Raw genomic sequence first — 24,287 nt, 5'->3', positions numbered from 1 at the left:
GGTATCTTTGGTGAAGGGTAAGACAGTACTCAATACTGGGGAAACCAGCACAACTTGTACAACGAAAGGTCATGGAAGCTCCATAGACACATTCAAACTCCCTGAGGGACTGAACTGATGGGCGGAGGGCTGTGGGGACCATGGTCTCAGGAAACATCTAGCTCAATTGGCATAACATAGTTCATAAAGACAATGTTCTACAGTCTACCTTGGTGAGTAGTGTCTGGGGTCTTAAAAGCCTGTGAGCAGCCATCTAAGCTACTCCATTGGCCTCATCCCTTCGGGAGCAAGGGAGAATGAAGAGAACAGGATACAAGCAAAAGATCAGTCCAAAGGACTAAAGGACCACAGCTACCACGGCCTCCTCCAGACTGAGTCCAGTACAGCTGGATGGTGCCCGGCTACCACCACTGACTGCTCTGACGAGGATCACAACAGAGGGTTCTGGACAGAGCCGGAGAAGGATGTAGAACAAAATTCTAACTCACAAAAGAAAGACCAGATGTACTGGCCTAAAAGAGACTGGAGAAACCCCGAGAGTATGGCCCCCAGACACCGTTTTAGCTCGGTGGTGAAGTCACTTCTGAGGTTCACCTTTCAGCCAAGGATTGGACTGCCCCATAAAACAAAACGGGAGTCATGAGGCACAGCAGTCCAGGGACAAGGGCTAGAAGGCAGAAGGGGACAGGAAAGCTGGTGATAGGGAACCCAAGGTTGAGTAAGGACAGTGATGACGTGTAGTGGGGTTGTTAATCATTGTCATAGGGCAACATACGTACTGTTTAATGAGAAACTATTTTGTTCTGTAAACGTTCATCTAAAGTGAGAATAGCAGCACAATCAGAAGAGCGTAATCGATGTCACTGAATTGTGCATGTAGAAATTTTTGAAATGGTGTATCTTTTGGCTATCTTTGGTGTATCTTACTGGCTTTCACCAGTAAGAAAAAAAAAAGGTCGAGAAGTGAGAGGTTTGACATGTCGTGGGGTTGTTAACCAATATCATAAAACAATATGTGTGAACTTTCACCTGAAGGTCAATAAAAAAAATATATGGTATCAATAATAGTACCACAGGTACTTGACACAAACATCAAGGGAAAAGAATGGAAGAACGGATACCAGAAAAAAATTAAAAATAAAAAATGTTTTCCATTGCTATCTATGACTTCTTTTTCTAATAGTTGGAAGCAAGACAGATTAAAGGTAAACCAGAAGCAGCATTTTTCGCATGCCCAGCTGGATCCATCATATTGATATTCTCATCTAAATATCTTTCAACAACTTTGGACTGCTCGTGTGTGTCTGTCTATGTGTTACATAGCATTGTGTACTCTGAAAGTAATAATAAAAATAACGATCTCCCATGGGCCTTATAAGAAATAACTATTTACTGTTTAAAATGTTTATTGGATGTGAAAATGCCACAAGTCCTATTTATTATGCACAGCTGTATAATATAGAAAAGCAGCTCTTCTCTCTATACCTCATCCTCTGGTAAAGTTCTCTTAGAGGTCAAATAGGGCAGATGGGAACAGTGCCAATGGGAATCAGGCAGGGATAGGGTGGCACCGTTGTGGTTAGCAACCCTACTTGTACTGTCATTCTGACAGTCTTACTTTGAGATATCCCAGAAAACCAGAGTTCTCGCCTGCTGTTAGGACTCTGCCCTGGAGGACCACATATGAGTAGGGGGTCTGCAAGCAATAAGACAACAATGATGGAGCCCCATGATAAACAGTGTCAGCATGTGCAGTTTCCTCTCTGCAGGATTGCAGCCACACCCTGACTATGTAGAAGGAGGATTTAAGGCACTAGATCTGAACACTTACACTTTGCATCAAGTTCTCTCACTACTCTGTGCCTCAGCTGTGACTACATTAATAGGTTCAGTCGTTTCTTAAGATCTGTTGTTTATGTCGTGCCACAGTTTGGTCACTGGACCCAAGTTTTCTCATGTCCATATCCCTGTGTATGATGTGCTGAGCTCCTACTTTACTTAGGATGAGGTCTTTGACTTGTTACTGCCACCTTCTTCCAGGGACTCAGGGATTTCTTTTGGCATTTTCTACCAGTAATCCTCCCCTCCCTCTGCCAACCTCACTTCATGACTGTCTTTATACCTGGTATCCTTAGAAGAGAATAAGAGACACAGAGGAAAGACAGCCCCGTGAAAATGGAGGCAGAGATTGGAGTTACACTCGCCGCCACAAGTCAAGGAATGGGTGGGGCTACCAGAAGCTGAAAGAGACAAAGCAGTCTCTTCCCCTACAGCCTTGCCAATACCCTGAATCTAGACTTGTAGACTCCAGAACTTTGAAAGAATATTAAGTCATCTCCCCCCACCCCTGTTATTTTATGATGGCAGCCCTAGGAAGCTAATATAGCCAGGCCTCCTGTCCAGGTCTATACTGAGAGATTCCCTAGACACGAGACACCATAAGTGAAGATGTCACTGCATATTTGAGATCTGGCTAGGTGTTAATGTCTCCACACAAAATATGAAAGTGTATAGGGAACAAAGATTACTGAGTATGCTCTCTGATTTTGTACACATGCCCCTGGCCATGCAATGGACCTTAGATTACTCAGTTCTGTGTTGTGCTGCCTGTGGGGACACCCACTCATCACATGCTGTCGGACCTTTGTTACTGACATGTTCACCTGCTTATACATTTCTTCATCTGGCACCATCTTTTCCAAATAATGTGCTTGTCCACTGGGCTAGACTTGTTCACCTGTTTGTTCTGCCCAAATAATATCTGATGGGCCACACCCCATCACAGTAGACCCGGAAAAAGTCAGATAAACAACAATTGTTTGAGAGTAGTATTATAATTTTAAAGATGTTATTACAGGGAACTGCCTTTGAAAATTATTCAACGTAGTTTCCTGTAAACTCTAACAATAAAACCAAACCAGTTGCCATCAATTCAATTCCAACTCACGACAACTCTGTGTATGTCAGAGTAGAACTGTGGTCCGTAGGGATTTTGTGACCCTAATGCTCCCCAGCATGTTTTCTCCTTTGCAAAATGGGCGACTGAGAGCTTGACATAACTAACACCATGATTAACCTATAAGTTTTTTTTTTCTTTGCCTTCTCCTTCCTGCATACTTTTATTAATGATTTTGGTTTGCTCTGTCTGGCCACCTGTGGCTTAGGACCCCCTACAGGGAGATTAGAGCCCAGATATCTGACGTGTATCTTTAGCCTGATAAGGAGATGTCCCGCGTGTATCTCTTTAGTATTATAAAGAACCTCCTGTAATTACCTTGTAATGAATAACTTATCCAGCCATGCCATCGGAGGGCTACAAAGACACTTCTAACCTTTGTAAAATTCATATATAAGCTCTAATGTAAAAATGTCTTTTGGGACTCCATAGAGACAGCCTGCGTTGCTGTCAGATCCCCGGTGGTAGACACCTCCTAAATTAAAACTTTCTCACTCTTTCTGACTTGGAGTACGTTTCATTGGCTAGACTGCTGCATGGGTCCTAAGGGGGCAACAGTTTTAATGGCTGATTTTTCAGAAGTAGACCACCAGACTTTTCTTCTGAGGCACCTCTATGTGTATTAGAACCTCCAATCTTTTGTTTAGCATCTGAGCACATTAATCATTTGCACCACCCAGGGACTCCAATTCTAACAATAAAGGATTATACTTCTTGCCTTAATTTCTGTTCCTAAAGTTGTGAGTGAAAGATTTGGAGGTAAAACGTGTTTTCCAGGACTCTAAGGTCACTCCTTCATAAATAATTCTTTCACTGAATACACTGATATTAAAAAGTCTAAAAGGACAGAGTAGTTTTGTGGTTCCTTAAAAAGTTACACATAAAACTACCAATAACCCAGCAATACCCCATCCTAGGTATATACCCAAAAGAACTGAAAGCAGGGATGCAAAGAGAAACCTGTACACCAGTGTTCACTGCAGCACTATTCACAATAGCTGAAAGGTGAAAACAACCTAGATATCTATCAACAGATGAACAGATAAACAAAATGTGGTAATACATACAATGAAATATTACTCAGCCTTTAAGAGAAATTAAGTCCTGACACACGCCACAACACAGATTAACCTTAAAAACATTATGCTGTGTGACATAAGTTGGTCACAAAAGGACAAATCTTGTATAATCTCATTTCTGTGCAATAGGCAAATGTATAGAGACCACAGTTTATTAGTGGTCACCAAGGGTAAAAGGGGGGATGAAAAGGAGAGTCATTGCTTACGGGGTACTGAGTGTCTGTTAATGGTGTGGAATAATTTAGAAAAGGACGGTGGTGATGGTTGTACAACAAGATGAATGTAATCAATGTAACTGAATCGTACCTGGAAAAACTGTTCAATTTTAGTCAGAAAGTTATCAAGCTCCCCAAAGTGAGTTGCGTACTCCCTATTCACCCATGATTTTGTTTCTGTTTAAGTATCTCTCTTGTTTCCCTCCAGCATCTCAAGCGCAGATATGGTATGAGGGATAAAGGCAGAGAGCTGAAGCATGATTAGAACCTGAACCTGAAAATGACCAAACACAAATCATAACAGCTGTTGCAGATGTGCAGATATAGAACAGTAAGTTAAATACAAAATCTTTGCTTAAGAGAAAGTGATATTAAAAAAGAAAAACTTAGGTCTGTATTATAGCAGCCAGATATGTCAAATTGCTCAACACTGCCAGGATTCTTTTAATTTCAGACACCATTAAAACAAGTTTCCTTTTAAGGGATCATCATTTTTAGTTTAAAGGAACATTCAGGACATTTGCTATTGCTTGACACAGCAAAATTCAGAAATCTCTGTCTGGAATAAGACTGATCAAGATTGGAACCATGGAACAATGAAAGTGCACTGCGTGAAAGACTGTAGGGAACTGAAAGCTGTAACATGGTCTTAAAATCAAAGCCCAATTCAAGTGCAGGCTGACTGTAGAACAATGCATTAGCCCATTCTCAATGTGAGTCTATGCTTACGTAACGTGGAATGGCTTTCTATACATGAGAAAATAGGTCAGGGTGCAGGTTGAGTATACTACACACAGAGGTTTTCCCCTAAAAGATACTGGAGTTCCAAGTGGAGGCAAGGAAAATGGAAGAGCAGGGTTTCCTTTCTTTATTTTTCCAAAATGTCATTTTCTGTTTGCAAATTCTTTGAGAACAGCTGTCTTAAACCACTTTGTTTTTAAAAATCTCGGTGTACTTACCTGCCTAAATAAGGGTATTACACCGAAGATAATCTCTGATGATTCAGGCCGTGAAGTATCTTATGTTTATTATTTACTATAAAAAATATGTTACAAGGGCTCTGATTAAGATAATGTAGAAGTTTATGTCTGAAGACATAGCTAGGAGTCTCTCATTTTTGTTTTTTTAAACAGAATTTCTAGCTTCTGCTTCTTTTACCAACGGTTACCTCTATAACAAAAGTTTAAAAAGTTACATATCTGGAACAGTACAGAACATTAATAGTGTATGTAATATATTACATAGCCTTTAATGTTTTTTTGTGCTTTTGTACACATATATATTTTCTTAAAGTATTTTTGTGTACTCAAATTTAAACATTTAGTGGGTGTCTATTCATGCTCTAAGACAACAGGTGCTAAGAATAAAAAAACTAAAAAGACAAAGCAGTGCACAGTGCAGAATTGGGGACAAAAACAGATAAAACTAGTATATATAATGAGACTACATAACGAGACTAGCTCTATTATAGGCAAATTAAGAAAGCAGAAGGAAGATCCTAGGAAGAGAAATTAATTTTACCGCTTGTACGTGATTAACATGGAATGTTATAGAAAGAAAAATATATTTCAACTAGGTCTTGATGATTTTGATAAAAATTGACAGAAACACAAAGTAAGGAATGATATTCTTAATAATACACAGATTTATTTGGGGTACTCAGGGTACAGTATTTGCAGGGATAGGATTAGGGTGATAATGAGGAAATATTGATAGAGATGAGACTGACGGGCCACTTGTGTCATTCAATATCCATCTGTTTTACATACTTTAGACAACAGTCATTAAAAGTTTCTAAATAGCATTTGAATTTTAGAACTAGAACTCAGCAGCACATGGAGGAAATTGCAGGATCTCCCACTGCACCATGCACATCTTTGTCTTTTTTTTTTTTTGCCAGTCATATCAGAAGGGGTACTCCTCTTCAATTTTGAGGCCAATCCACCCACCGCTTCCCAGGTTTCAATCCCTGCCAGTCCTGGAGTGAGCCAGAACTTGTCTCTTCTCTCCCTTTTGCCTTCAATCATTTTGTACTGTTAACAGTTTCCTTTAAAAATTTAATTATCAAATGTTAATTAAATTCCAGAAGAATTGATTTCAAAAATATTTTGGGATCGTAACAGAAGATCTTAGGGGCAGGGTTTTTTTTTTTTTTCTCCCCCCTAAACACAGCATGCTTGGAAAGGAGGCAGTTATGAGAAAGACCAAGTGAGATAGTGTATCATTGTTCATATTTACACTGTTTCTTCCTCCCACTATTTTTACAGCTGCTTGCATCATTGAGCTGGTGGGCTAAAGGAAGTGACCATAACAACTCCAAATATGGAGCAAGATGCCTATTTGTTGAACTCCTTTTTTCTTTCTAGATGCATTCAAGCTGGAAGGTTAAAATAAGCCTACTTTTTAAAGGTTTCTTTGAATTAACTATATTTAATTTTTATTATAGCTCAATAAATGATATATTCTGTAACAGTCTCAAGAGTTGTAATTCTCTCATTCCTTGAAGACACCCCAGCAGTGTGCTCTTGACTTCTTAGCCAAGCCGTAGCACAAGTGAGTAGGAGGCAAACACATAAAGGCAACAGGAGAGGTGTCGAATGTGGAACCATATAATCACTCGCCTAAGATTCCCCCACTCTCTCATCTGTAACACAAGCAAAATTTATGATTTTAATTCATTCTTGCCCTCATTTATAATAAATTAAAGTTGCCATTCCCCAGCTTTTAGAATAACACTTGTGGAAACCCCAATTACAGATATGCATATAATATCACTGCAAAAAGTAAACTCATAAGATTCAAAAAGAAGACTAACTCATGATTCTCAGATATGTTTAATTTAAGGCAAGTGAAAAATTAGCAAAGACTGTTGCTCCCCTTGTATCTATTGTATATTATGAAATTTAAAGAAGTCTTTCTGGGTGCTAATATTAAAATAATCTTCACAGCACCTTCAATTCTGGAATTTCAGGATGAAAAAATTGGCATATTTAGTAAATAATGCTTGATACAATTGAAAAAATATTTATTAACTTTGTCTTCATTCATAGGAGTAAAATGTTAAAAAAATATATTATCAATCACATTTCTCTTACCTCTGAGCTTGAGGACTATGCAGTCAATTACAGATAACAAAAACATCATTTTCAATAAACAGAATTAAAGCAGAGATTCCTCAGTATTGTCAGCATTGAATACTCACTATACATTTACGTTCTGGAGCCCTGATGGCAAAGCGGTTAAACGTTCGGCTGCTAATCAAACAGTCAGCAGTTCGAATCCACCAGCCGCTCCTTGGAAACCCTATGGGCAGTTCTACTCTGTCCTATAGGGTTGCTATAAGTCAGAATCGACTTGATGGCAATGGGCTTGGTTTTTGGTTTTTGGCTTTTTATACATTTATATACATATATATACATCTGATTAATAATAACACAAAATGAGTTCATGGAAGTAATTTGTGCAGGATGAATCTGAGTTAGCCATCAGAAACATTACATTATTACAAGTATTATGATATATCATCATCATTTTACCAGTTACTGGACTTCATGTTCATGGCTGAATGCACACAAGTATTCACAAACAGATGTAACTACACAAAGTATTCAGTTGCTCCAAGTCCGCGGGTGGGGGCAGTCTGCCATTTACCCTCACACCTGTTATGAAGAATAGCAGAGGTGCTTCTCATTGTACTTGAGAACTTATCTCTAGCAAGTTGCAACTTAAAGTTGTAGCCACCCCACAGGCCACATTCACTTTAAGATCAGCAGATAAGAACTCTAGTGGCATTAAAAATTGATAGTATCATACAGACATTGAAGATGGTTTTTCAGCACTCTTAGGAAAGCCAGAGCAGATCAACAGGTCACCTGGAAAAATACTAAACCAATTGGTTCAATAGTTGAAAACAGCAATGAGAATTTAGAAACTGATAAAAGAACTTTCTGTATATTGCCACTTAGGATATTGCTTGATTATATATTATGTAATGAGAATTTAGCAGTGAATTAAGCATACACTTTGAAACAATGTTTCACGAATATTTTCTTTATGTGTAAAGTTAATGTTGTTTTAAGCTTTTCCATTTGCCCAGTACTTTTTACTCTACAAAGTTTTAAGTAATCCAGAACTTTTAAATTCTGGAATTTTAGATTGATTCTAATGCTGATGGTTCTCAGACCTTGTTTAAAGGAATGTAATTCCAGCAGTAAAATTAGCAATTACTCAGTATCATAAATACATAATGGACCATGCTTATGGTCTCTGCAGAAGATGAAATATAATTTGCATACAATAAATTCACCAATTATACTGTACAATTTATTAATTTCTGTAAAGTACATACCCTTGTATAACACTATTCGTATCAGGATGTAGAATCAGAAAGTTCCCTTTTGTTCACTGGTAGTCAAAACCCTTGCCCCATTCCCAGTTCCTAGACACCACTCTTCTGCTTTCTGTCACTATAGTGTTGCTTTCTCTAGAATTTCATATAAGGAGGCCTGGTTGTGCAGTGATTAAGAGCTCGGCTGCTAACCAAAAGGTCGGTGGCTCAAAACAAGGATCATACGGTATGCAATGTTTTGTGTTTGGTTCTTTCACTTAGCAAAAAAGCTTTGAGATGCACCTATGCTGTATGAATCAGTCATCTGTTCCCTTTCATAGCTGAGCAGCACTGTATTGTATTGTTTTATTAATTTTATTAATTCTGATCAAATTGACTGATGTTTTAGTCTGACCAGTCAGGAAATAAAGAGAGAAGAAACAAATTATAATATCAAGAAAGATGAGCATCACTACAGATTCTACAGATATAAAAGAATAAGAGAATACTAAAAAAAAATTAAGGCAATAAATTTGACAACTAAAATCAAATGGAAAATTTCCTTGAAAAACGTAAACAATCAAAGCTTTCTCAAGAAGAAACTGATAAAATGAAAAGCCCTACATCTATTAGAGGAATTAAATTTGTTGTTAAAAATCTCTCCACAAAGAAAATTCCATATCCAGACGGCTTCACTGATTATTTCTTCCAAACACTTAGGGAAAAAATATTTCCAGTACTACAGACACCGTTCCAGAAAACAGAAGAGTTACTATTTCCCAACCTAATTTTATGAGGTTAACATTATCCTGCTACCAAAACAAGGCAAACACATAGGAAAAAACAAAAAACAAAAAACTACAGACCAGTAGCTCTCATGAGCACAGACTCAAACATACTTAACAAATTTTCAGTATATACCATAGAGCAATATACAAAAAAGATAATCCAGAATGATCAAGGATAATATAAAAATGATATTTGATAAAAGTGACATAAATTAACTGTGCAGTTTTATTAATTTTTCTTTAATATTTGGTACTAGACTGAATTACTTTTTATTAGTTTAACTTTGAAAACCACTTTACTTTAAGATTAAGTGAACTTCAGATTAATTTAAAACAGTATAATTTCAATGAATTACATAAATAAATTTGTGCATTTCCAAGAATATCTGTCCCTACTTTGTGTCCTGTCAATTTTTATCAAAATCTTCACCAATACTAGTAGTGGAATTTCTGGGCCACATGGAAGTGTTTGCTTTACTTTATGTTGTTGCTGTTGTTAGCTGCAGGTGAGCGGCCCCCAACTCATGGCGACCCCATGCACACAGGACAAAACACTGCCCGGTCCCACACTATCCCATTATCAGTTTGCAGATCCAGCCATTGTGATCCATAGGGCTTTCAGTGCCTGATTTTAGACCTTCCTTCCTGGTCCATCTTGTCTGGAAGATCTGCTGAAAGCTGTTCAGCATCTGCAACATGCAACCCTTCACTGACAAAGTGGATGGGGCTACTTATGACGTGCACTGTCTGGAAATCAAACTCGGGTCTCCTGCACGGAAGGTGAAAATTCTACCACTGAACAAACAATACCCCTTTTACTTTATAAGAAACTGTAAAACTGTTCCCCAAAGAAGCTATATCATTTTGCATTTCTACTAGTAATGTATGAAATTTCCAGTGACCGAAATTTCCAGTTACTCTGCATCCTTGACACCATTTGTTATTGTCAGTCTTTTTAATTTTAGCCATGCTACCTCATTGCCGTCGAGTCGATTCCCACTCATAGTGACCCTATAGGACAGAGTAGAACTGCCTCATAGGGTTTCCAATGCTATAAATCTTTATGGAAGCAGACTGCCCCATCTTTCTCCTGTGAAATGGCTGGTGGATTCTAACCGCTGACCTTTCGGTTAGCAGCCGAGCACTTAACCGCTGTGCTACCAGGGCTCCCTTTTAGTCATCCTAGTGGGTGTGACAGGAGCCCAGGTGGTGTAATGGTTAAGCACTCAGTTGCTAACTAAAAATCTGGCACTTTAAATCCAAACAGTTGCTCCTCAGAAGAAAGACCTAGCCATCTGCTCCTATAAAGATCATAGCCGAGAAAATCCTATGGAATAGTTCTACTCTGTCACATGGGGTCACTATGAGTTGAAATCAACTCAACGGCACCTAACAGTAAGTGGGTACGCAGAGTCTTCTGGTGGTGCAGTAAACACACTTACTGCTAACCAAAAGGTTGGAGGTTCAAATTCACCCAGACATCTCTGAAGAAAAGTCTGGAGATTTACTTCTGAAAAATCAGCCACTGAAAACCCTATGGAGCACATTTCTATTGTGACACACATAGGTTCTCCAGGAATAGAAACAGACTGAAGGCAACTGGTTAGTGGATGTGAAGTGGTGTCTTATTGTGTTTTTCATTTGCATTTATCTGATAATTAATGATGTTGAGCATACATCCATATGCTTACTTGCCATTTTTATATCTAGTGTCTATTGAAATATTCTACCCTCCCTTTTTTAAAAACAGGTTGTTTGTCATAAGAGTTCTTACATATACTGGCTACAAATTTTTTTATCATATATGTTCTACAAATATATTTTCCCAGTCTGTGGCCTGCCTTTTAAGTTTCTAAATAGGGGTTTGTTTCTTTTTTGAACAGCAAAATATTTTAATTTTAAAAGGTTAAATATTTTCAATGTTCTCTTTTAAGACTTGTGCTTTTTTTCCCCTCACTCAAAATCACAAAGATATTCTCCTTTGTTTTCTTCTACATTTTCTGGTTTACAGCTCTTACAGTTAGTCTATGATCAAGTCTGCGTTAATACTTGTGTAGGCTAGGAGGTAATGGTTGAGGTTTCAGCTTTGGTTTTTCATATGGATATCCAGTTGTTTCAGCATCATATGTTGAAGACTAGCATTTCTTTATTGACTTATCTTGGCTTCATTGACAGAAATCAATTGACCATATATGTGGACTCTGTATTTTGTTCCACTGGTCTATATAATTATTCTTACTGAAATACTACACTGTCTCAACTAATGTAGCATTATTATAAGACTTGAAATCAAGTACAGTAAGTTTTCCAACTTTGTTTTCTATGTAAAAATCATTTTGACTATTCTGTAATTTTGCAGTCTCACATATATTTTAGAATCAGCTGGTGAACTTCTACAGAAGTGTTTTCCGTGATTCTAACTGGGATTACATTGGAATTATAGATGACTTTTGAGATAATTAAAATCTGAACATTATTGAGTTTTCTAATTCTTGTACATGGAATATCTCTCCATTTATTTAGTTCTTTATAAATTTTTCTCAGTAATATTTTTTCTCAGTATATCCTCACAACTGCACCAATCAGCAACATCATGATAAATAGCGAAAACATTGAAGTTGTCAAGGATTTCATTTTACTTGGATCCACAATCAACGCCCACGGAAACAGCAGTCAAGCAATCAAAAACGACAGATTGCACTGGGCAAATCTGCTGCAAAAGACATCTTTAAAGAAGTGTTAAAAAACAACGATGTCACTTTGAGTACTAAGGTGCACCTGACTCAAGCCACGGTATTTTCAATCACCTCATATGCATGCAAAAGCTGGACAATGAATAAGGAAGACCAAAGAAAAATTGATGCATTTCAATTATGAGGTTGGTGAAGAATACTAAATATACCATGGGCTGCCAGAAGAATGAACGAACTTGTCTTAGAAGAAGTACAGCCAGAATGCTCCTAAGAAGTGAGGATGGCGAGAATTCCTCTCATGTACTTTGGACATGTTGACAGGAGGGATCAGTCCCTAGAGAAGGATATCATGCTTCGTAAAGTAGAGGGTCAGCGAAAAAGAGGAAAAGATGGATTGACACAGTGGCCGCAACAATGGGCTCAAGTATAACAATGCTTGTGAGGATGGCACAGGACCGGGCAGTGTTTCATTCTGTTGTACACAGAGTAGCTCATCGGCACCTAACAACAATAACAGCAACATTTTGTAGTTTTCAGTCTATAGGTCTTGAACATATTGTGTTAAATTTATTCGTATGTAGTTAATATTTTTGTGCTATTATAAATTATATTTTTATTTCAATTTTCAATTGTTTGTTATTAATATAGAGAAATAAAATGATTTTAGGGTATCCTGCAAGCTTGCTAAACTCATCTGTTAGTTCTGAAGCTTTTTTTTGTAGTTTCCAAAAGCTTTTCTACAAAAACCATCATATCATCTGTGATTGGAAAGTTTTACTTACTCATTTTCAATGTACAAGGCTTTTATTTCTTTTTCTTTTCTTATTTCTTTTTGCCAAGGATCTCAAGTAAAATGTTGAGTAAAACTAGTGAGACTAGACATCTGTGACTTGCTTCTGACTTTAGGGAGAAAGTATTCAGTTTTTCAAGGGTAAATATGATGTAAGCTACAGGTTTTCTGTAGAATCACTTTGTCAGGCTGTGAGGAAGTGCTCTTCTATCACTACTTTGCCAAGAGTTTTTGTTATGAATGGATGTTGAACTTTGTCAAATGCTTTCATCTACTGAGATGATCGTATGATTTTCTTTTTAAATCTATTAGTATGATTAATTACATTGATTGATTGATTGTTAACTAAACCCTGCATTCTTGGGATAAAACCCTCTTGATCATTGTATTCTGTATTATCCTTTTTGCATGTTGCTGGATGGTATACACTGAAAATTTGTTATGGATATTTAAGTCTATGTTTATGAGAGCTATTGGTCTGTAGTTTTTTGTTTTGTTTTGCCTTGCTTTGGTAGCAGGATAATGTTAACCTCATAAGATGAGGTTGGGAAATATTATTACCTCTTCTGTTTTCTGGAAGAGTTTCTGTAGTATTTGACATTTTTTTTTTCCCCGAAGTGTTTAGTAAATAATCAGTGAAGTTACCTGGATATGGAATTTTCTTTGTAGAGAGATTTTGAACAACAAATTCAATTCCTCTAATAAGCTTTTTGTGTTTTCGATTTCTTCTTGAAAAAGCTTTGATCATTTGTGTTTCTCAAGGAAATTTTGCATTTCATTTTAGTTGTCAAATTTATTGCCTTAAAATTTTTCATAATATTCTCCTATTATCCTTTTATATCTGTAGAATCTGTAGTGATGCTCATCTTTCTGTCTTGATATTATAATTTGTTTCTTCTTTCTTTATTTCCTGATTGGTCAGACTAAAGATCTGTCAATTTTATCAATCTTAGCAAACAATCACCTTTTGGTTTCATTAATTTTCTCCATTATATTTCTGTTTTATATTTCATTGATTTTTTTTAAATTTATACTTACTATTTCCTTCCTTCTGCTTGTTTTGGGTTTATTTTGCTCTTCTCCTATCATCTCTTTATGGAGAAATTTCAATAACTGATTTAATATTTCTTTCATAATATAAACAGTGCAAAAAAAACACTCTAATCATTGCTTAGTTGCATCTCACTAATTTTGATCTATACAGTTTTCATTTCCTTCAGTTAAAAAATTTTCAAATTTACCTTACAATTTGTTCTTTGAAATATGGATTATTTGTAAGTGTATTGTCACATCTCCAAATATTTATCAAATTTCAAGGTGCTCTTCTGTTACTAATTTCTAGTTTTGTTCCTTTGTGATCAGAGATTTTGCGTGATTTCAGTTCTCTTAAGTTGGCTGAGACTTGTTTATGGCCAAGCATAAAGTCTTCCCTGGTGCATAATCTGGGTGCACATCCTGCTGCAAACCAAAACCTACTGTCATCGAGTCGATTACGACTCATAGTCCCACAGGAGTGCCTGGAGGATTCGAACAGCCAACGTTTTGCTTAGCAGCCTGAGCTCTTAACCACTGTGCCACCAGGGCTCTCGTTGTCTATAAATATCAATCAGGTCACGTTAGATACTTTTGTTAAAGTCTTCTATACACTTAGCAATTTTCCCTCTAACTTCTGTCAGTGACTAACAGTGGCATGCTGAAATATCTATGGATTTAGTATGGATTTATCTATTTCTCCTTTCAGTTCTATCAAGTGTTGCTTCTTGTGATGTGGGGCTCTATTATTAGGTGCATACACACTTCAGACTGTTGTGTCCTCTTGATGAACTGACCTCTTTATCATTATGAAATGTCCCTATTTTCCCTAGTAACATTCCTTGTTCTAAAATCTAGCCACTCTAGCTTTCTTTTGAATAGCGCTTGCATGGGATACCAATTTCCAACTTTTTACTTTTAATGTCTCACTTAAATATTTCACAGGATTGTGTTTTCTCTGCTCCTTCACCAACACCACCCCCATCCCATCCACAGGTGTTCTGCATGAATGAAACCACCCTATACTCAGTTGCTCAGTTCAAAAATCTGGGAATTATTTTGATTCCTCTTTTCTCTCATCTGTCAAGCATAAAAATTCTTCAGGAAATACCACAAACTCACACATTCCTCTATCCTCACAGTACTTACGTATAAGGGGGCAAAATCTTTACTCACCTGTACTGCTTTAGAATCTCCTAACCTATCTCCTGGCATCCTTCTGCCCACCTCCAATCCATTTCCTGCACAATTGCAAGGGTTAACTAACATATATTACATTATTAGCCTGCTTTAAACCTTCCAGTCTCTTTGCATTGCACTTAAAAGAAAATCCACACTACTTACCATGACCTACAAGATCCTGTATGATTTGTGTCCTGAATCCCTCTCTCCTTATGGATCTCACCAGCTTCGGTTCCCCCTGGTCTTTTTATTTATTTCTCTTCCTATCTAGGATCAGACTAGTAAGAAAGGTCTGGTGATCAACTTTAGAAAATTAGATGGTGAACACCCTATGGATCACAACAGAATATTTTCCAATATAGTGTTGGAAGGTTTGAAAGGCTTTCAAAATGCACAGTGGCCCCAATAATAGACTCAAGCATACCAACTACTGTGAAGATGGCACAGGCCTCGGCAACGTTTTTTTCTGTTGTACATGGGCTCACAATAAGTTGGCGTCAACTCAGCGGCAACTAACAACAACAACATCTAGGATCTCTGCTGTTGCCTCTGTCTAGAATAAATTTACCTTAGCTCTTCCCGTTTTTAACATTTAAACTGACACCTTGTGAACACCAAAGAGCCATCTCTTCATTACTTCACCCATTCAACAAGTATTTGTTCAGTGGATACTGGATGCCAGACACTGAGCTACATGCTGAGCATAAAATGATGAGCCTAAAGGTATTTGGTCCTTGCTCTCAAAGAGTTTACAGTCCAATGAGGAAGACAGACATCACTCATTGAAAAGTGCAAATGTACAATGAAAGAAGTCCCATAAAGAAAAGGAACCGTACTAAAACTGAAATAGACCTACGTTATAGATAAGGCTCCCTGAAGGAAGGGTTCTTTGACAAAGGTTTAAAGGGATAGTAGAGCTTAACTAGCATATCCTGAATTCAGTAAAAAGAAAAAGCATGTCAGTTGAAATTTTAGTTCATACATGCACTGTTAACAGATGCACTATGATATTAATTTTTACTGAACACATCATGATTATTAGTTACAACAACTCTCTATTTGGAACATTCTTCTCATATACCTAAAAACAAAATTATGGCTTTATTATTTCAAACAGGAAAGAATGATGGAAGAGCTGGAAAAGAGTAATGGCAACAACTAAGTTGACTGTGCTCTTTGATTTTTTTAATAAAATACTGTTCCTAACTTGTAACCTTAGTAAAATAAAAACACATTTTAATGACTGGAGAGAATAATTTAGTGAAAAAAAAGAAATACCTGCATTTCCAAAAACACATTTCTCAGACATCTTTCAAATATGTAATACAATTCTTCACTTGATCCGGACTTAAAACTATAGGCAGAATGGACCAATATAAAGGATAGGACACCTAATATTTCAGGTCTGGTTCTGGTGCTGTTATCTCAAATGGCCTCAGTTGGAGATAAAGTTAGTCAACTAGTAGGGGTATGACATCACTGATAAATTCCATCAAATTGACTATAAGGTGTAATTTTATAATCAAGTCCCATTTTTCTTCTCACCTCTTGTCTGTGCTGAAATTAATCAATGTTCTCCTCACCTGCAGTGTCCTTTCTGCTTACCCAAATCCTGTTTATTTTTAAAGATTGAGCTTAACTCTTCTTCTTCAATTTTGCCCACTTTTATAAAAATTTCTCTGACAGAAAATTCTGTTAAAATCTAAGCTTGGTTGTATGCCCTATTTATCTGCATTGCACATGCTAACTGGCTGTGCCTCAAACTTCCAGGCGGCTATTAGACTGCTGGGAATGAGGCACATACGCCCACTGGCATCGACCATTCTGTGGGTGCTATATTCATCCATGATTGCGCTGGACACACTTACACAGTGCTGGCAAAGTGAAAGCCATTATTATTTATAGAAAGCAAACAGTAAACAATAACAAAGGATTCCCAAAGGGGAATCACTTACCTTCCCCAAATGACCGTGCCCATTCTTATCTCGCAGGCATGCTATGGTCCAGGTCAGATGCTGTGTTCACATCACCACTGCCTCCAGCTACCACCTCGTTGCTCAGGGTGCTTGCACAGCTCCCAAGGCTCCTGCTCTGCCTTCGCTGTCATCTCCCACCATGCTACCTAGGCCTGTGGGGCTCTCTTGCTGCAATGCAACCCAGGCCCACACTACAAGGGAGGGGGGTATGCAGGCCCTAAACAAGGCACACTCAGGCCTCTCTTGCCCTGCACAAGCGTTGCAGCTCTTTTGGCTCTGCTGGCAAGCCTCCTATTCAGAGACATCCAGCTCCACTCTGCTGTAGTACCCTTGCACAGGATCCTCTGAGGCAATCCCTGCATGGGGAACACTCAGGCCTCTGTCTTGCACAAGCAAATGTTATGTCTCTTTTAGCTCTGCTGGCAAGCCTCCCATACAAAGGTGCTCAGTTCTCACTCCATGGGTCAACAAGACCACTGTCACTGTCTCTCTGTTTTGTGCTGTGTTCAACATTACTGGCTCTCTCTTCTGGGTCTATGAGGTTCTCAGTGCAGGATCTGAAGGATGCCCTCCACTCCAGACTCTTCTTGATGGCAGTGAGGGCGCGAAACCTCTGGAATTGGCCGAAATATAAGTGAACCCTTTGTAAATTTAAAGGCATGGTCTTCTCACCAGGATCATGAACTGACGAATCCCCTCTGTGGACTGCGAGTCACACAATTTGCATAGTAAACTGACCAATCCCTTGCAAGACTGTGGCCCAGCCATTCATTTTGGGAGAGTTAGAAGACCATGGCTAGATACTTTGGTGAGCAGTGATTGGGTCTTAAAAGCTTGCAAATGGCCTCTAAGATACAACTATTGGTCTCTTCCCATCCAGAGCAAAGCACAGTGAAGAAAACAAAGACTTAAGAGAGCAATCAGTTCAAAGGACTAATGGACGACATGAACCACAACCTACACAACCCTGAGACCAGAAGAACTAGATGGTACCCAGCTATCACTACTGACCACTCTGACTGGGATCACAACAGAGGGTCCCAGAGAGAGCAGGAGAAAAATGTAGAACAAAACATCAAATCCACAAAAAAGACCAGACTTCCTGGACTGACAGAGACTGTAGGAACCCCCGAGACTACGGCCCTCAGACACCCTACTGAACTAGACCTGAAGTCATTCTCAGAGACCACCTTCTAGCCAAACAATAGACAGGCCCATAAAATAAACAATAACACCCAAGAGGAACTTGTTCCTTAGAACAATCAATTATACAAGATCAAAAGGACAACATTTGCCCAAAAGCAAAGATAAGAAGGCAGGAAGGGGTAGAAAATCCAAATAAAAGGAAACAGGAAAGCCAGGGAGGAAATGGGAAGAGTGCTGACACATTGTGGAGAATGCAACCAATGTCATGGAACACTTAATGCACAAACTATCCAATGGGAAAACAATTTGCTCCATAAACTTTTACATAAAGCACAATAAAAATTAAAAAGAAAAAAGACCATGGCTAGAAAGCCATAAAAAATCAATTCACTGCACTGTATCAGCTGATATTTAATCATGTATTACCCTTCTTTCCTATGTAACTGTTTTATAGGTAAATTACTTTCAACTCCTGTATCAGTTAACACTTGCTGTTTATAAACCATCCCCAAAACAGTAACTGAATACAACAACTACTTATTTAGCTCAGAACTCTGCTGGGCAGTTCGTCTAGCTGGTACTGGATTCTCCTGATCTCAGCTAGGTTAGCTCATGCATTTGAGGTCAGTTTGAGGGTCAGCTGGAGACTGCTGGTCCTAGATGGCCTGACCCACAGGTCTAGTGGTTGGCTGATCCAGCGGGCTGATGCTTCTTCCCATGGATACAGGGTACTAAAAGCATCAAAACAGAAAGCTCCAATCCACAAGTGCTTTTCAAGACTCTGCTCTCATCACTTTTGCTAATGTCCGGATGGCCAAAACAAGTTATATAGACAATCCAGATTCTACTTTTTTTTTTTTTTTTTGAACTTCAGGTAAAGGCTTACAGAACAAATAGTTTCTCATGAAACAGTAGTACACATATTGTTTTATGACATTAGTTAACAACCCCACAACATGTCAACCCTCTAACTTCTCAACCTTTTTTTTTTGGTGAAAATACACATAGCCAAAGATACACCATTTCAAAAATTTCTACATGCACAGTTCAGTGACATTGACTACACTCTTCCAGTTGTGCTGTTATTCTCACTTAAGATGAAGGCTTACAGAATAAAATAGTTTCTCATTTAACAGTTACTACAAATGTTGCCCTATGACAATGGTTAACAATCTCACAACACATCAACATTATCCTTACTCAATCTTGGGTTCCCTATCACCAGCTTCCTTGTCCCCTTCTGCCTTCTGGCCCTTGTCACTGGACTCCTGTACCTCGTTAGTCTCATTTGGTTTTATGGGGCTGTCCATTCCCAGGCTGAATGGTGAACCTCGGAGATAACTTCACCACTGAGCTAAAAGGGTGTGTGGGGGCCACACTCTGGGGGTTTCTCCAGTCTCCTTTAGGCCAGTAAATCTGGTCTTTCTTTTGTGAGTTAGAATTATGCTCTACATCCTTCTCCAGCTCTGTCCAGAACCCTCTGTTGTGATCCTCGTCAGAGCAGTCAGTGGTGGTAGCCGGGCACCATCTAGCTGTACTGGACTCAGTCCGGTGGAAGCCTTGGTAGCTGTGGACAATTAGTCCTTCAGACTAATCTTTTCCTTGTATCCTGTTCTCTTCATTCTCCCTTGCTCCCGAAGGGATGAGACCAGTGGAGTATCTTAGATGGCCGCTCACAGGCTTTTAAGACCCCAGACACTACTCACCAAGGTAGAATGTAGAGCAGTGTCTTTATAAGCTGTGTCATGCCAATTGAGCTAGATGTTCCCCGAGACCATGGTCCCCACAGCCCTCCGCCCAGCAATTCGGTCCCTCAGGGAGTTTAGACGTGTCTATGGGGCTTCCATGACCTCTCCTTGTACAAGTTGGGCTAGTTTCCCCTGTATTGGGTACTGTCTCACCCTTCACCCAAGACACCACTTATCTATTGTTATTTAGGATTTCCGCCCCACCCTTCCCATCCCTGGTAACCAACAAAGATTGTTTCTTTTTGTGTGTATACTTTTACACGAGTTTTTACAATAGAGGTCTCACACAATATTTGTCCTTTTGTGATTGACTTATTTCACTCAGATAATGTCCTCCAGTTTCATCCATGTTATGAGATGCTTCACAGACTCATCATTGTTTTTTATCGTTGCATAGTACTCCGTTGTGTGTATGTACCACAGTTTGTTTAACCATTCATCTGTTGATTGGCATCTAGGTTGTTTCCATCTTTTTGCTATTGTGAACAGTGTTGCAATGAATATGGGTGTGCATAGGTCTATTCGTGTGAAGGCTATGAGAGCACTTTTAAATAGAGACAATATATTCCTTTTAGTTTTGACTTTACCTAAATTGCAGAAATTATGGCCATAGCAATACACCATACTGGAACTCCAAGACTTTGGGAAAAATCAAACAACATTGAAGAATTTATAAAATCTCAGTAGTGTTTACATTTGGCTTCCAACAATTATTAAAACTGAATATAAATTTATATATCATTTAATGCAATGGATGTATCAAGACCCTGAGAGTATTAAAAGCAAATTCTTGATTTAAGACTTCCTCTTTATGTATTATAGACCAAATGGCTACAGAAAACCCGCTGCCGTCGAGTTGATTCCAACTCATAGCGACCCTATAAGGACAGAGTAGCACTGCCCCATAAGGTTTCCAAGGAGCATCTGGTGGATTTGTATTGCCAACCTTTTGGTTAGAGCCATAGCTCTCAACCACTATGCCACCAGGGTTTCCATGGTTACAGAAGATCCCATAAAATAGTGAGCAGTTAATGCCTCAAAATCAAAAATCAGTTCACCAAAAAAAAAAAAAAAAAAAAAAAAATAAGTTAGCTTAATAGGGTCAATATCTTATGGATGAGAATGCTCAGAATAGAAACAATCACTTTCATGTGATTGGCTTCAAAACCATCTCAAATAATGGGCAGAAACAAATGGCAAACCTTTACCAATTAATAAAGCTGTTTTTACCCGACACTGCCTCCCACAACACTAGCCACTGCAGGAGGGGAAGAACTAAGGTCACCATTAAAATAAAATTTAAAAAAACCCATTGCCACTCATAGCAACCCTATAGGACAGAGTCGAACTGCCCCATAGGGTTTCCAAGAGGCATCTGGTAGATTCGAACTGCCAACCTTTTGGTTAGCAGTTGAACTCTTAACCACTACGCATAGGCCCCCATTAATTAGTTCAGTGCTTTGCACAATAAAAGAAATCAAAATTGGTGAATAAGTACTTTAATAGTTCAAAAAAAGGAGGGGAGGGAGCAATCTCATCACACCACTTAAGCTCATTTTAGTTGGATTTGAATTCTTGGGTAATGTGTTTAGTTGAAAGTTCAGACTGTTGGGACTGAAATGGGAAGTCGTACACTTTCCCACATCTGGTTAAAGACGGAAATATGAGAAGGAAGTGACGGAGGAAACAAGGTCCTCTTTCTGAGCAATGTGACTAACTCCAAGGCATAGCGAGGTCTGCACGTCAAAGCTTATACGCTAAACCTGAGAACATGAAGAAAGTAAAATTACACATATATCCTTTTTTAAGTCCCCAGGAACTAAATATCCTAAATTTTTAGTGCTGAATGTATTTTAAAGGAGGCATTCAGCAATGTCACAGAATCAAAAACCTGTGACTAGTGTTAGAAAGTGTGAAAGCCATTGGACTCAAATTAAAACTTCTATTAGCAATTTATCACCTTCAGGTATTTAAAGTGTGCATATTAAATATATGCCATAAATCATTTGTGACATGTTTATAATTTAGAAACATAAAGCTTTTGGTTGGTTTCCATTGCCATTTAGGCCACAAATTGATATATCAAAATATAAGCTTCTGATATATCACATAAGAAGTACCAAAATAAACCACAAATGCCAATATGCCTATCATCACTATTAACATATTGTGATTTGATTATTACAATACAGGTGCCAACACTGCCTTCCCTGTCTCCACACCCTGTTCTTAGGTGACTTTTGCTGTCATTGGCACAAGAAGAAGCTTATACATGCCTCACATAATCCATTCTTCTAACTACTACTTATTGGGCTGTGAGTGAATAATTAATTCAAGGTGGACCAGTCAGACACTATGAGCTAAAGAGAGTAATGGCTACTGAGGAGGCCAGGCTGAATTCCCATAACTTTCTACATAAAATGGTCATGAGTTATCGCCGTAGCTAGCTAGAAAAAGCTTCTGTTCCTCATAACAAAATGATCCTATGACATCTAATCTTATGTAAGAGGCTGGGTTAATGGCTAATTCAAAGCCTAACATCCACTCTGCTTACTTCAGATGTGTTTTTATATTAACACTTGATACGGGCATCTATTAAGCCAAGGAGCTTAGATAAACAAAACTTCAAGTTTCTTGTCTTTGAGGGTCAGTTAATTATTTCTTTCTCCTATGAGACTGTAAGTAAGCTCCTGAGGACAAGAATCCAATCTAAATCACATTAGCATCACTGCAGCTAAAGAGTAAAACTAGTAGTTTGGTATTTGATAAATTGACGGTCCAAGAGTTGCCGATATTTGTGTTTCTTTAAGCTATTACAGTGCATAGTTTTAAAAAAGATTGTTAGTAGAGTTGACAAATGCACAACATTTTATAGAGAAATGTTTTAGCGCCAGTATTCTCCAAAAATTGTACAAATATTCTTGAGAGATGTATGCTAGGAGCTGTCTTACTTTCTTAGTACTACTATAACAGAAATACCACTAGAGGGTAACTTTAATGAACAGCAACTTAATTTCTCACCATTAAGGAGGCTAGAAGTCAAAATTCAGTGTGCTGGCTCTAAGAGAAGGCTCTCTGTCCACTCTGGGTGAAAATCCTTGTTTCATTTCTCTACCTTTCTATTCGGCATTTTTTTTTAGATTGCCAGGTGGCATCCAGCTTTCCCCCATTTGTCCTTCCTTGCTTCTGTGCCTAATCTGTTCCTTTACATCTCAAAAGGGATTGGATTAAGACACACCCTACACTAATATGGTCTTATTAACATAACAAAGAAATCCCTATTCCCAAATGGCATTATATCCACAGGGACACAATTCAATCCACAGCAGGACCTGATTATCAATTCTAGATAATAAATAAGAGTTATCAGCCAGTCAACCAACCAAAAAACAAACCCATTGCCATCCAGTCAATTCCAACTCATGACAACCCTATAGTACAGAGCAGAATTGACTCGTAGGGTTTCCCAGGCTGTGATCTTTACAGAAGCAGACTGCCACATCTTTCTACTTTAGAGTTGCTCATGGGTTGAAATAGCTGAACTTTCCATTAGCAGTCGAGAGCTTAACCACTGGGACACCAGGCCTCCTTTTTCAAGCCAGTCAACCACCCCCTAAAAAAACAAAAACAAAACACTGACCATCTTTTTCATCAATATCATTGAGAGCATTACTGTCAGTATTGGGATATTCAAGTCAAACTGCTACTTTTTCTCATATTGATGCTATCTTATTTTTTTTTAACAGCTAACATGCAACCCAGTTAGATGCTTTGTTTTACACTGGTCCTTCGTCTCTGTCCCTTCGTCACTGGTATTTTCCCCCTTTTGTCTCAGCATTTCCCTTTGCTTCTGTGGTTTCTTAAAAAAAAATTATTAGTTGACTGGGATCACAGCAGAGGGTCCTGGACAGAGAGGGAGAAAATTACAGAACAAAAAATTAAATCCAGGATGCAGGGCCAAGATGGAAGAGTAGTTAGATGCTTCCCGTGGTCCCGCTTACAACAAAGACCCAAAACAGCAAGTGAATTGATTATATATGACAATCTAGGAGCACTGAAGATCAAAGCCAAAGTTGAGGAATTGGACTGAGTGGCAGGGGGAGGGGGAGATGGTTCAGAAGCAGCGAGGAGTTGCCAGACCTCTCCCCTCAGGCCTGATCAGCTGGCATGTGCAGTGAAGCAAGCAGTGGCATTCAAGAGGCATTTTCCACATCGAGAGAGACTGAGTGGCAGAGAGCTTACTCACGCCTCCAGAACCAGTGAAAAGTGGTGCTCAGATGGCAAAAGATAAGTACAGGCATCCGATGTACTACTCTGATAAAAAAGCTACCCCTTTGGGAAAAACCTTTTTCCCA

The sequence above is a fragment of the Trichechus manatus genome, unplaced genomic scaffold (assembly GCF_000243295.1).
Source record: "Trichechus manatus latirostris isolate Lorelei unplaced genomic scaffold, TriManLat1.0 scaffold00222, whole genome shotgun sequence".
Taxonomy (NCBI): Eukaryota; Metazoa; Chordata; class Mammalia; order Sirenia; family Trichechidae; genus Trichechus; species Trichechus manatus.
The sequence above is the reverse complement of the archived record's forward strand: the minus strand, read 5'-3'. Positions refer to the sequence as shown.